Genomic DNA, 12,946 nt, shown 5'->3' with positions numbered 1-12,946 from the left:
ATAAAATACCATATTTTTTGCTCCATAAGACGCATGGGCATTTTCCCCTCCACTTTTTTTTTGGGGGGGGGGGAAGTGTCTTATGGAACAAAAAAATACAGTAAATTAAAATTACATCAAGATGCTACTTTACAGCAATTACAATGACTATAATAAAAAATAAGTAAGCCCTGCCTGACCTGTGGTGGCACAGTGGATCAACTGTTGACCTGGAACACAAAGGTCGCCAGTTCAAAACCCTGGGCTTGCCTGGTCAAGGCACATATGGGAGTTGATGCTTCCTACTCCTCCTCTTTTCTTTCTCTTTCCTCTCTCTCTCTGAAAAATTAATAAATAAAATCTAAAAAGAAAAAAATTACTTAAAAAAAATATAGGTAAGCCCTGGCCAGTTGGCTCTGTGATAAAGCGTCAGCCCGGCATGTGGCGGCTATCCAAGGTTCGATCCCCATCAGGGCACAAAGGAGAAGTGCCCATCTGATTCTCTACCCCTTCCCCTCTCACCTCTCTCTCTCTTCCCCTCCTGCAGCCATGGCCTGATTGGAGCGAGTTGGCCCATGGAGCTGAGGATGGCTCCATGGCCTCGCCTCAGGAGCTAAGAAGGGCTCAGTTACTGAGCAATGGAGCAACATCCCAGAGGGGCAGAGAATCTCCCCTAGTGGGCTTGATGGGTGGACCCCCCTCAGGGCGCATGCAGTTGCCTGTCTCTGCCACCCCTCCTCTCACTGAAAAAATAAAATAAAAAGATATATAATAACACTTGCGGGAGAGGATGTGAAACTCTCATACATTGCTGGTGAAAATATAACATTACAGTCACTACAGAAAACAGTTTAGTGGTTTCTTAAAATATTGAATATAAAGTTACTACATTACCTAGCACTTCTATTCCTAGTTTTCTACTCAAGAAAAATAAAAAGATATATGCACCCAAAGCATTTTCTGTGAATGTTCATAGCAGTATTATTCATAATAGTCAAAAAGTGAAATAATCTGCCTGACCAGGCAGTGGTGTAGTGGATAAAGCATTGGCCTAGGTAGGATGCTGAGGACCTGGTTCAAAACCCTGAGGTCGCCAGCTTGAGCACGGGCTCATCTGGCTTGAGCATGGGCTCACCAGCTTGAGCGTGGGGTTGCTGGTTTGAGTATGAGATCATAGACATGACCCCATGGTCGCGGGCTTGAGCCTGAAGGTTGCTGGCTTGAAGCCCAAGGTCACTGGCTTGACTCTAATGTCACTGGCTTGAGCAAGGGGTTACTGGCACTGGTGGAGCAACCCCCTCCCACAGGTCAAGACACATATGAAAGAACCAGACACAAAAGACCATAATGTACAATTCATTTATATGAAATATTCAGAAAAGAAAATCTATAGAAACAAAAAGTACATTAGTGACTGACTGGGCGTACAAAAGGTGATTGACTATAAATTGATAAGGGAGATCTTTCTTAGAATCATTGAAAATCTTCTAAACTCACATTGTGGTAATAGTTGCACAATTCTGTAAATGTGCTAAAAATCACTGAATTGAATTTAAATAAGGTGAATTTCATGGTATGTAAAACACCAGTCTTGGTAACATGGTTAAAGAAAAAAGAATGTTAAAAAAAGTTTTTTTCAAGACTTCAATAGTCCTACTTTTCAAAGTGACATTTAACACATACCCATTCCAAAGGTTTTCAAAGAAACTTTAAAAATAATTTTTAAAATTGATTTTAGAAAGAATGACAGGAGGGAGGGCAGGGGAGCAAGAAGCATCAACTTATAATTACTTCTCATATGTGCCTTGACCCGGCAAGTCTGGAGTTTCGAACCAGTGACCTCAGCATTCCAGGTCAAAGCTCTATCCAGTGTCACCACAGGCAAAGAAACCTGGTTTTAAAAATACAGCAAAACTCTCTTAATTATAGAATACATAATTCATCTTGATGTATGTACATATACTATAAATGAAAGCATATAAAATTGCTGCTTAGCTCCTCATATGGTTTTGTTACAAAATAAGCACTCTCATGTTCAGTTTATTTTGGTTGATAATTAAAATGGTCCTAATTTAAGGGGTATGAAGGTCTGACTGCAAAGTAGCACTAGATAATTAAACAGAACTGACCGTTTTCAAAATTAATTTCTCACTAACTAGACTGTATACAACCAAAGAAGTCAAAACCAATTTCTCCAGCCCAACCTGTGGTGGTGCAGTGGATAAATTGCCGACCTGGAACACTGAGGTTGCTGGTTCGAAATACTGGGATTGCCTGCTCAAGGCACACACCGGAAGTGACTACTACAAGCTGATGCTTCTCACTTCTCCCTCCTCTTTCTCTCTCACTTTTTCTAAAAAATAATTTGTCCAGAAAAGATCAGTTACTTTTACGGTGTTACTACACTCAATATATGGCCTCTCGTGACACCCAATATGTAATATACATCAATCCTGTAGTCTGATTCTCCCAGAATTATCCTTATACCATATCACCACTGATGGCTGAAATTGCAACCGTGATACACTCCCTTATTACCATTAGGCCAAAAGGAGGAGGATCTATAAGCATGAAGTTCTTGGCACATATCCACAAGAAGTCTTATGATACTTGGAGAGTCAAGGAATATTTTTCAAGTGTTCAGTTAGATTTTTTTATTGAGGTAAAATACACATAACATAAAATTTACCATTTTAATCATTTTGAGATGTACAGTTTAGTGGCATTAAGTACATTCATATTCTTGTGCCAACCATCACCACCATCCTTAATTATTTTTTTAACCTCCTAAGATTGGTGGCCTCTATTAACCCAGACGCCTTAGCTAGTTTGTTAAAAGCTGCTACTCTAATAATCTATATTTTCAACTCCTATATTTTTGTCCTTCTCTACAAGAAAACTATAGGGTCATGCTAACCTGACCCACTGTTGTTACTTACACAGAGCACATCACACTTCTTTGTTTCTAGGTGAGAGGAGGGAAGATTGTTAGGCAGACTCCCACATGCACCCTAACCAGGATTGACCCAGCAACCCAATCTAGGACCGATGCTCGAGTATCAAGCTATTTTCAGCACCTAAGGCTGATGCACTCCAACAGAGCTATCCTCAGCACCCAGGGCTATGCTTGAACTAATAGAGCCACTGGTTGGGGGGCAGGGGACCAGATGGTCACTTCTCCTGTATACCCTGACTGGAAATCCTACATAGGACGTCCATATACCAGGGTGACACTCTATCCACTGAGCCAACAACCAGGGCCATATGATATTTCTTTTTTTTTTTTTTTTTTTTAAAGTTTTTTGTTTGTTTGGTCTTTTTTTATTTATTTTAGAAAGGAGAGAAAGAGACACAGAGAGAGAGAGAGAGAGAGAGGAGAGAAAGACCAAGAGAGAAAGAAGGGGGGAAGAGCAGGAAGCATCAACTCCCATATGTGCCTTGACCAGGCTAGCCCAGGGTTTCGAACCGGCGACCTCAGCATTTCCAGGTCGACGCTTTATCCACTGCGCCACCACAGGTCAGGCCGATATTTCTTAACAATTCTTTTCACCCACCTCTTATCAACTGTTTCTCATTCTCTACAAAGATTATTTCAATCATTTCCCTCTTCCTCAAAATTCTAAACTTATTCCCTTTCATATTGGGAAGGCTTGAAAAGCAAATCTCTCCATCCTTTTTATTCCACCTTAGCTCACTTTTTTTTTTTTTGCAAGAAAGAGAGAGAAAAGGAGAGAGTATCAACTCGTACTGGCAGCACTTCGGTTGTTCACTGATTGCTTCTCATATGTGCCTTGACTGGGGAAACTCCAGCTAAGCCAGTGACCCCTTGCTCAAGCCAGTAACCTTAGGCTCAAGCCAGCAACCATGGAATCATGCCAATAATCTTATGCTCAAACCAGATGAGTCTGCACTCAAGCTGGCAACCTGGGGGTTTTAAACCTGGGTCCTCAGCATCCCGGGTCAATGCTCTGTCCACTGCACCACCACCAGTCAGGCACTATTTTCCGTTCTTAATATTTGTGGTGTATTAATCTCAAATACAAGTAGACTTTATCAATCTATATTCATAATTCTTCAAAGTGATTTTGCATACTGATGCAAAGATATGACTATTTTTTAATTTCATTTACAGTGAGTCGTGTCCATGAAGTCATATTTTAAAATACACATTGTGTTGTTATAAATTCCTTATATTTTCACCCTGGCCAGTTAGCTCAGCAGTAGAGCATCGGCCTGGTATGTGGAAGTCCCGGGTTCAATTCCCGGCCAGGGCACACAGGAGAAGCGCCCATCTGCTTCTCTACCCTTCCCCCTCTCCTTACTCTCTGTTCCCCTCCCACAGCCAAGGTTCCATTGGAGCAAAGTTGGCCTGGGCACTGAAGATGGCTCCATGGCCTCCGCCTCAGGCGCTAGAATGGCTCCGATTGCAGCAGAGCAACGCCCTAGAGGGGCCGAGCATCGCCCCATGGTGGGCATGCTGGGTGGATCTCGGTTGGGTGCATGCGAGAGCCATCTGTCTGCTTACCATATACATGCATGGCTTCTCTCCCTTACTAAACTATAAACTATCTGAGGAAAGAGTCCCTACCTCATGAACATATTTGGTCCTGATATTTACAAATGGCATATTAACTTGCTTTTACATGCATAGTCTTAAATGTCAAGATTATAAAACTCAGTTCTTATGTTACATTCTACATAAAGACAATCTGTAGTCAATGGTCATGGGCCTCTACCCTCATCTTGGACACATGATTTGGGGACAAAAGTTTAAATAAAACAAATCAAAAGAGCCTGGCTTGTAGTGGTGCAATGAACAGTGCCGACCTGGAACACTTATGCTGGTTGGAAACCCTAAGCTTGCCTGCTCAAGGCACATACAACAATCAATCAATAAATGAATAACTAAAGTGAAGTAACTATGAGTTGATTCTTCTCGCTCCCCATCCCTTTCTGTAAAATCAATAAATCTTTTTTTAAAAAATCAAAAGATACAAAGGTCAGGTAACAAAAATGTAAGCAGAATGGGCTCAAATCATTCATTATCCAACCTTGACAAACAAGGACAGGAGGATGCATGAACTGACAATCTTTCAAACAATCCTCCAGAAAAATTGTCTTTTGGTCAACCAATAAATATTGGGAGATGAGCGATCAAGATGTTACTTCTCGACAACAACCTAAGGCAGTGGTTCTCAAAGTGTTTGCCAGGGCATACTGATGCACACTAGAAGATTTCCAGGTGTGGCCTATGGTATTCCAGAGAAATATGTGCCTGTTGGGGACAAAAAAACCAACAGGGTTTTCGGAGTTTAGATTTTTGGGGGACAGAGGTGTGGGGAATTGGCTGTCAGCTGACAAGTCTGCCCAACCCCCCACCTCACTTGCCTGATTAGGTTGCAAAAGGCTGTTAAGCTGTGGTGCTGGATTGTTTACACTACTGCCCACGTTCCCTGGAAAGACTGGAGGCAAGTTTCTTTTATCCTTTGTTTGGTGTAAAGTTAAGATGATATTATGGTGGGGGTTTTGGATTGATGATTAAACGTAAGGAATTGTCTCTTGAAGCCTTTTGGATTTCTATAAAAGAAGAATATGTGACAATATCTTAAAAACCTTTGAACATTTTACTACAATGTTCAACATCCTATTTATATGAATTAGGATTTTCTACCCTCAATACAATTAAGAGTAAAAAGAGAGGAATTCTTCAATGTATTGACAAGGAAATGAGAGTTTGCCTTTCTAATATATGCCCAAACATTGAAGAAATCACTAGGACACATCAGGCTCATGTTTCTCATAAACACAAGAATGAAAAACTTAACACATTAGCGCCAGGACCCGCCTAATTTACTAATTCTTACTAAGAATGTATCTATATATATAAAAAGTTAACATTTTTGTCATTTTTTAATTTTTAACCCCTTTTTTACGAATTCTAAAAAGCATAACTCAAAAAATGTAACATAAAAATGTTTTTTAATGTCAGAATAAATTTAATTTTGTTGTATTTATTTTGTTTAAGTACCATAAAAGCACGCTTGGACTTTATATTTTTTTAATATTTGACTTAATTATTATAACATATTTCTCAGAAATTTGTATATAGTGCACCTACAATTATTTGTGGGATTTTAAATGCGCCCTGATTTCAAAAAGTTTGAGACCACTGACCTAAGGACACCTGCACCAATTGCCAATTTTTACCTTAGAATAATAACATTTTCATCTTCTTCCAAATGAAAAGCCTAAGAAAGATATCTACTTAGAGAAAAAACCATCCCATCTCTGGAGATGACCTAAGACACACTGCTCCAATGGCAGCCGAGTCTAACAGTTTTTAGTTTGGTTTAAAAATATTATATACTGACCACCTCATAAAGCACTATAATTACAATGACAGCCTTTAAATAAATATTTGTCCTAAGATTTACACATTTAGGCCATGACCGGTTGGCTCAGCGGTAGAGCGTCGGCCTGGCGTGCAGGGGACCTGGGTTTGATTCCCGGCCAGGGCACATAGGAGAAGCGCCCATTTGCTTCTCCACACCCCCCCCCCCTTCCTCTCTGTCTCTCTCTTCCCCTCCCGCAGCCAAGGCTCCATTGGAGCAAAGATGGCCCGGGCGCTGGGGATGGCTCCTTGGCCTCTGCCCCAGGCACTAGAGTGGCTCTGGTGGCGGCAGAGCGACGCCCCGGAGGGGCAGAGCATCGCCCCCTGGTGGGCAGAGCGTCGCCCCTGGTGGGCATGCCGGGTGGATCCCGGTCGGGAGCATGCAGAAGTCTGTCTGTCTCTCCCCATTTCCAGCTTCAGAAAAATACAAAAAAAAAAAAAAAGATTTACACATTTAGTTTTTCCAAGTGTTTTTTCAACTTCTCATTTCTCTTTATAGATGCTGTCTAAAACTTGTTTCATACCAATCATTTAGAGAAGCATTTCTGAAAACTAGCTCAAGATATTAACAAATGTTAATTAATATTAAAAATATTAAAGCATTAATAGATCTAATAGTTTTAGTCCTCAATTGCCTAATGTGCTCTTAGTATTTCTCTAAGAAAAATTCCAAACTTATTTGTCCATACTTTGGCAAAACACCTATAAAAATATCTCAGAAGACCAGATTAGGAATCACTGATTTAGTCAACTAAAAAGAATTCAATCATATCTGCCTTTAAAACGTAAATCCTAAACTTACCAAGATTAGTACAGAAAATCTGAATAAGGGTACAGCTCCTATGAGAAGTATAGCTTCAAAACTTTTTCTTTTTTCAGGGACAGAGAGAGAGTCAAAGAGAGGGATAGATAGGGACAGACAGACAGGAACGGAGAGAGATGAGAAGCATCAATCACCAGTTTTTCATTGCGACACCTTAGTTGTTCATTGATTGCTTTCTCATATATGCCTTGACCGCGGGCCATCAGCAGACCAAGTAACCCCTTGCTCGAGCCAGCAACCTTGGGTCCAAGCTGGTGAGCTTTTTGCTCAAGCCAGATGAGCCCGTGCTCAAGCTGACAACCTCGGGGTCTCAAACCTGGGTCCTCCGCATCCCAGTCCGACACTCTATCCACTGCGCCACCTCCTGGTCAGGCCATAGCTTCAAAACTTTTAAAGGACTAAACATAGTCTGAGTAGGTTATGTGCTGTAGCTCACACAAAAGTCAAACATTAAGGGAACAAAATAACTGAGTTCCCCTCTGCTTCCTTTAACACAGACACTCTTTAGCCCAGTGTTTCCCAACCTTTTTTGTGCCATGCCCCACCTTAACCTTTCTAAAATTTTTATGTCCCCCCCATGTAACATACATAATTTTTAACATTAAAAAATTGATTTGTTCACTTAATAAACATAAATGATAGGTTCTAGGAAGAAATCACTATGAAATTGTTAACAAAACACAGTAAGTAAAATTTCAAAACATATAAAGAAAAACAGAAATTTAAATTCCAAATAATTTTAATACAGATTTTTCTTTATTAATTTATTATTTTAATTTAGTGTGATCCTTGTACTTCATGCTTGCTGCACAGAGATTTCATAGTAGGTTCCAATTTGGTTAGCTTTAGTCTCAAGTCTCCACGTTGTGTTATATCCAGCCGATTTCTTTTTTTTACCAGTAAATCATTGACAGCACTAAATCCACATTCAGTTAAAAATGAAGATGGAAACAATAGTGATAGTTTTCTTGCACATTTGGTTGAATTTGGGTATTTGATTTCTGTTTCCTCACAAAGCCATGCCATCGCTCCTTTGATATTAAATAAAGCTTTAACTGACTCATCATTTTGCAATTCTGCGAGTTCTTCTTGATACTGTATATTTGATATATCAGACAAATCCATAACATTGGCTGCATCATCCATGTTGGGAAATCAATTTGTTTTAAATCAGAAAATCTTTCTTTTAAATCAGCCGATAGAATATTCAAATGATTGACAATAACAAGTAAAGCGGTATCAGTTACTTCACATTTTTGGAGCCAATGAAACTGTTTCAAGTTTTTGTTGTTAATATGTTTCTGACATAACTCAATATTGGTAATGAAACCAAATATCTTTGCTTTTGCATCGACAAGAGTTTTATTTGTTCCTTGAAGTTGCTTATTTAATATATTTAGTTTTTCAAAGATATCGGCTAAATAACTCACAAATGCTTTACCATCTATTGTTAACAGATACTTCATTTCAGGTTTGTCACTTAAAAAATCACTAAGGGTATCAAACAGTTCCATAAATCTTTTCAAAGTTTCCTTTAGATAGCCATCTTACTTCAGTATGAAGTAAAAGTCTCACATGGTCTTCATTTTGTTCTTCACAAAATAGCTTGAAAAGACACTCACATTTGGCACTAGCTTTAATAGCATTAACACACTTTATTACTCTATGTAATACTTCATTCAGAACAGGCAAGATGTTTTTAGCTACCAAGTTTTTCCTATGAATAACACAATGCACAAGAATCATTTCTGGATTCGCATCTTTCATCAATTTTAAGCAGCCATTTTTCTTGCCCATCATATTGGGAGCACTATCTGCAGCACAAGATGTTATATTTTTCATTGGTATATCATTGACATCTAAGTAGTTTTTTAGCATATTATATATATATCTTTGGAGGTAGTGGTGCTTTCTAATCTTTTACAGAACAACATTTCTTCAGCAAAATGTCCTTTATCAATATATCTTACGTAAGTTATCAATACTGCCTCACTGTCTCTCCAAGTTGATTCATCCATCTGCAAGGAGAATTTTCTTGTTTTCAGCTTTTCAATAAGTTGTTTTTCAATATCCTCACTCATTTCGTCTATTCTTCTGCTAACAGAATTGTTACTGAGTGGCATAGCTTTTACATCTTTGTCTCTTTTTCAAGAACTGTTTTAAGAAATGCTGATATTGACGGTTTTATTAAATTCTCTCCTATAGTGTGATTTTCTCCAGTTTTAGCAATGAATAAAGAAATTTGATAACTAGCCTCAAGAACACGATTATTAGTTGAAGTATGAGCAGTAAATAGAGTCTTTAATGTTCTTTTTTCAAAAATTTTCTTTAAAGTTTTAAAGTAGGCCTGACCTGTGGTGGCGCAGTGGGATAAAGCGTCGACCTGGAACACTGAGGTCGCCGGTTCGAAACCTTGGGCTTGCCTGGTCAAGGCACATATGGGAGTTGATGCTTCCTGCTCCTCCCCCTTCTCTCTCTCTCTCTGTCTCTCTCTCTCACTCCTCTCTCTCTAAAAAAAATCAATCAATAAAATATTTAAAAAAAAAAATAAATAAATAAAAAAAAATAAAGTTTTAAAGTAACTCAAATCTGAATTAATATGAGCACTATGTTTCGCCTTCAAATGCGCCTCAAGACGACTTTGTTTCATTGATTCATTGGTCAAGCATTGCTGGCATAAAAGACAAAAAGGAATCCGCTCATAGTGAACAGCGGGTATGAACTCAAATTTTAAATATTCCTCTGAATATTGACGAGTTTTTTTCTTGCTTGCACCACTCACTTTACTATGGGCTATAATAAAAATAAGATCAATTAAAAACTAATATTAAAATATGTGTGAAAATATATTCAATGTGACATAGAGTAAACATATACTAAAAATTCATATTTATTTAAATGTATATAACACATTTACTACACTACCACCGCAAATCAAAAGGTATCTATATTTTTTCCACTTGACAAAATTTTCTGGAAAGTTATGCTTCTAAAATTAAAATTGTCATGCATGCACTATTACAGCCCCAATAATATTTATAAAATATTATTGCTTTCTAGCCCTGATGCAAGAAGTACTTAATAAAGAGTTTAATATTGATAAAAATAAAATCAAATACTTACCAATTATATCTATGCAATATATATATGTATATTTATTAAAGCAACGAGCTTTTACAACAGTTTTGACTGACACTTATTTCAAATTAACACCAACTGAATGATGTGAAACACTACAGAAGTTGTGATGGGCCAATTAGGTGAGAATAACTGCATTGTTTAGCGAGTTTTTAAAACGTCCGGGGTTCCCCGCGGCAGACGGCACGCTCCGTGGTGAACCCAGGACGAAGTTTACTTGACGACGCCAATCACCCAGTTGATATTTTGGTCTCGTCAAACGAAATTATACTTAATAATTATTTACCTCAATTACTTAAGAATTGCATTTTTTGTTAAATTTGGCACCGATATCTAGCATTGCATTTAAAAGGCCCGGGGAGAAAGAGTTAAAGTCCTGTCGAGTCCATTTTCAAATTGCCCCCCTTAACTATCGAATTGCCCTGTGGGGCATGGGCCCCACGTTGGGAAACACTGCAAAACCTAACATGACTAAATATGATCTTACCAAATCAGATCCACAGGTTATGCTGATAATTTTCAGCACTATGGCAAAAAATAACAAAATCAAATAAATGAATTTTAAAATATTTTAATAGATGGAAATAAGACCCAAAAAAGTGAGAAGGTATTATCAGACAAACACTAGAATAACATCTCATTCACTCAGCCATTCAATTGTTGAACTCTAGTGCAGTATAGGAAAAGGTATTTCCTTCAGAGAATTACCTTTACTAGAGGAGGCAAGGCTAGAACATAAATAACAATAAAAAGTACACAGAAAGTACTTAAAAGATGTATAAAGTGCCAGGAGAGTTCAGGAAGAGAATTACTTATGAGTGGTCCACCATGTTAAATGTTATATGAGGAATTTCCAACTCCTACTGACTGCATTATTTATAAATATTTACAACTTGATGAGGAAACTGCAGGTTAGGATGGAAGAGTCTTCCATGTATGTACAACCAAAATGAAAGTCTGATGAATATGATCATATAAAATTTAATTTAATACTTCCAACTTCCCACAAAGAAGAGTCCAGGTCAAATGGCTCCACTGGTGAATTTTTTCAAACATTTAAGTAGAATTAATATGAATCCATCACAGACTCAAGTAACTGAAGAGAAAAGAACATGTGATACATCATTCGATGAGTCTGGTATTACCCTGATTCCCAGACCAGGCAAAGACATCACAATAAAATTATAAGATAGGCCCTGGCCGGTTGGCTCAGTGGTAGAGCGTCAGCCTGGCGTGCGGGGGACCCAGGTTCGATTCCCGGCCAGGGCACATAGGAGAAGCGCCCGTTTGCTTCTCCACCCCCCCCCCCTCCTTCCTCTCTGTCTCTCTCTTCCCCTCCTGCAGCCAACGCTCCATTGGAGCAAAGATGGCCCGGGTGCTGGGGATGGCTCCTTGGCCTCTGCCCCAGGCGCTAGAGTGGCTCTGGTCACGGCAGAGCGACGCCCAGGAGGGGCAGAGCATCGCCCCCTGGTGGGCAGAGCGTAGCCCCAGGTGGGCGTGCCGAGTGGATCCCGGTCCAGCGCATGCGGGAGTCTGTCTGTCTCTCCCCGTTTACAGCTTCAGAAAAATACAAAAAAAAAAAAAAAATTATAAGATAATTTCTTTTATAATACAGACACAAAAATCCTCAACAAAATATTAAAGACTGGCCCTGGCTGGTTGGCTCAACAGTAGAGCGTTTGCCTAGCCTGTGGAAGTCTGGGGTTCGATTCCTAGTCAGGGCACACAGGAGAAGTGCCCATCTGCTTTTCCACCCTTCTCCCTCTCCTTTCTCTCTATCTTTCTCTTCCCCTCCTGCAGCCAAGGATCCACTGGAGCAAAGTTGGCCCGGGCACTGAGGATGGCTCTGTGGCCTCTGCCTCAGATGCTAGAATGGCTCTGGCCTCAATGGAACAACGCCCCAGATGGGCAGAGCATCGCCCCCTGGTAGGCATGTCGGGTGGATCCCAGTCAGGCACATGCAGGAGTCTGTCTGTCTGCCTCCCAGCTTCTAACTTTGGATAAATACAAAAAATAAATAAAATTAAAGACTGAATCTAGCAACATTTAAAAAGGACTAAACACCATTATTAAATACAATTCACACTACAAATACAAGGATGGTACAATATCTACAAATCAATCAATATATTAGACATTAATAGAACAAAAGATAAAACCCACTTAATCATCTCAATAGACACAGAGAAATTATTTGACAAAGTCCAACACTATTCAAAATAAAAACACTCTAAAAAAGACTAGAAGGGGACTCCCTCAACCTGATAGAGTACCTATGAAAAATTCACAGCTAACATCATGTTGAAAGACAGAAAGCTATCCCTCATAAAATCAGAAACAAGACAAAGTCCACTTTCACAACTTCTATTCAAAACTGTACCAAAGTTCTAGCCAGAGCAATTGAAAAAAAAAAAAGAAATAAAAAAGCCTTCAGATTGGAAAGAAAGAAAACTATATATACAGATGACATGATCTTATATACAGAGATCATGTGCTAAAAATGATTAAAATAAACAAACTCAGGGCCTGACCTGTGGTGGCAAAGTGGATAAAGGGTTGACCTGGAACACTGAGGTTGTCGGTTCAAAACCCTGGGCTTTCCTGGTCAGGGCACA

At 39.2% G+C, this 12,946-nt stretch overlaps 1 protein-coding gene across 7 annotated transcripts in view; it reads right to left on the bottom strand.

Moving 5' to 3' along the window:
• Positions 1-12,946, bottom strand: part of INO80 (INO80 complex ATPase subunit) — a 168,468-nt gene that overhangs the window by 127,186 nt on the left and 28,336 nt on the right. Inside the window, exon 1 of one of the 7 annotated variants that reach the window (XM_066277068.1) lies at positions 12,863-12,879. The exons of the other annotated variants lie outside the window; for them this stretch is intronic. The gene's annotated coding sequence lies outside the window, so the exon portion shown is untranslated. Of the gene's footprint in view, positions 1-12,862; positions 12,880-12,946 lie in introns of those variants that run through there. 7 annotated transcript variants of the gene reach the window in all.

This window comes from Saccopteryx bilineata, chromosome 4 (assembly GCF_036850765.1).
Source record: "Saccopteryx bilineata isolate mSacBil1 chromosome 4, mSacBil1_pri_phased_curated, whole genome shotgun sequence".
Classification (NCBI taxonomy): domain Eukaryota; kingdom Metazoa; phylum Chordata; class Mammalia; order Chiroptera; family Emballonuridae; genus Saccopteryx; species Saccopteryx bilineata.
This window is presented reverse-complemented; position numbering and strand designations above follow the sequence as displayed.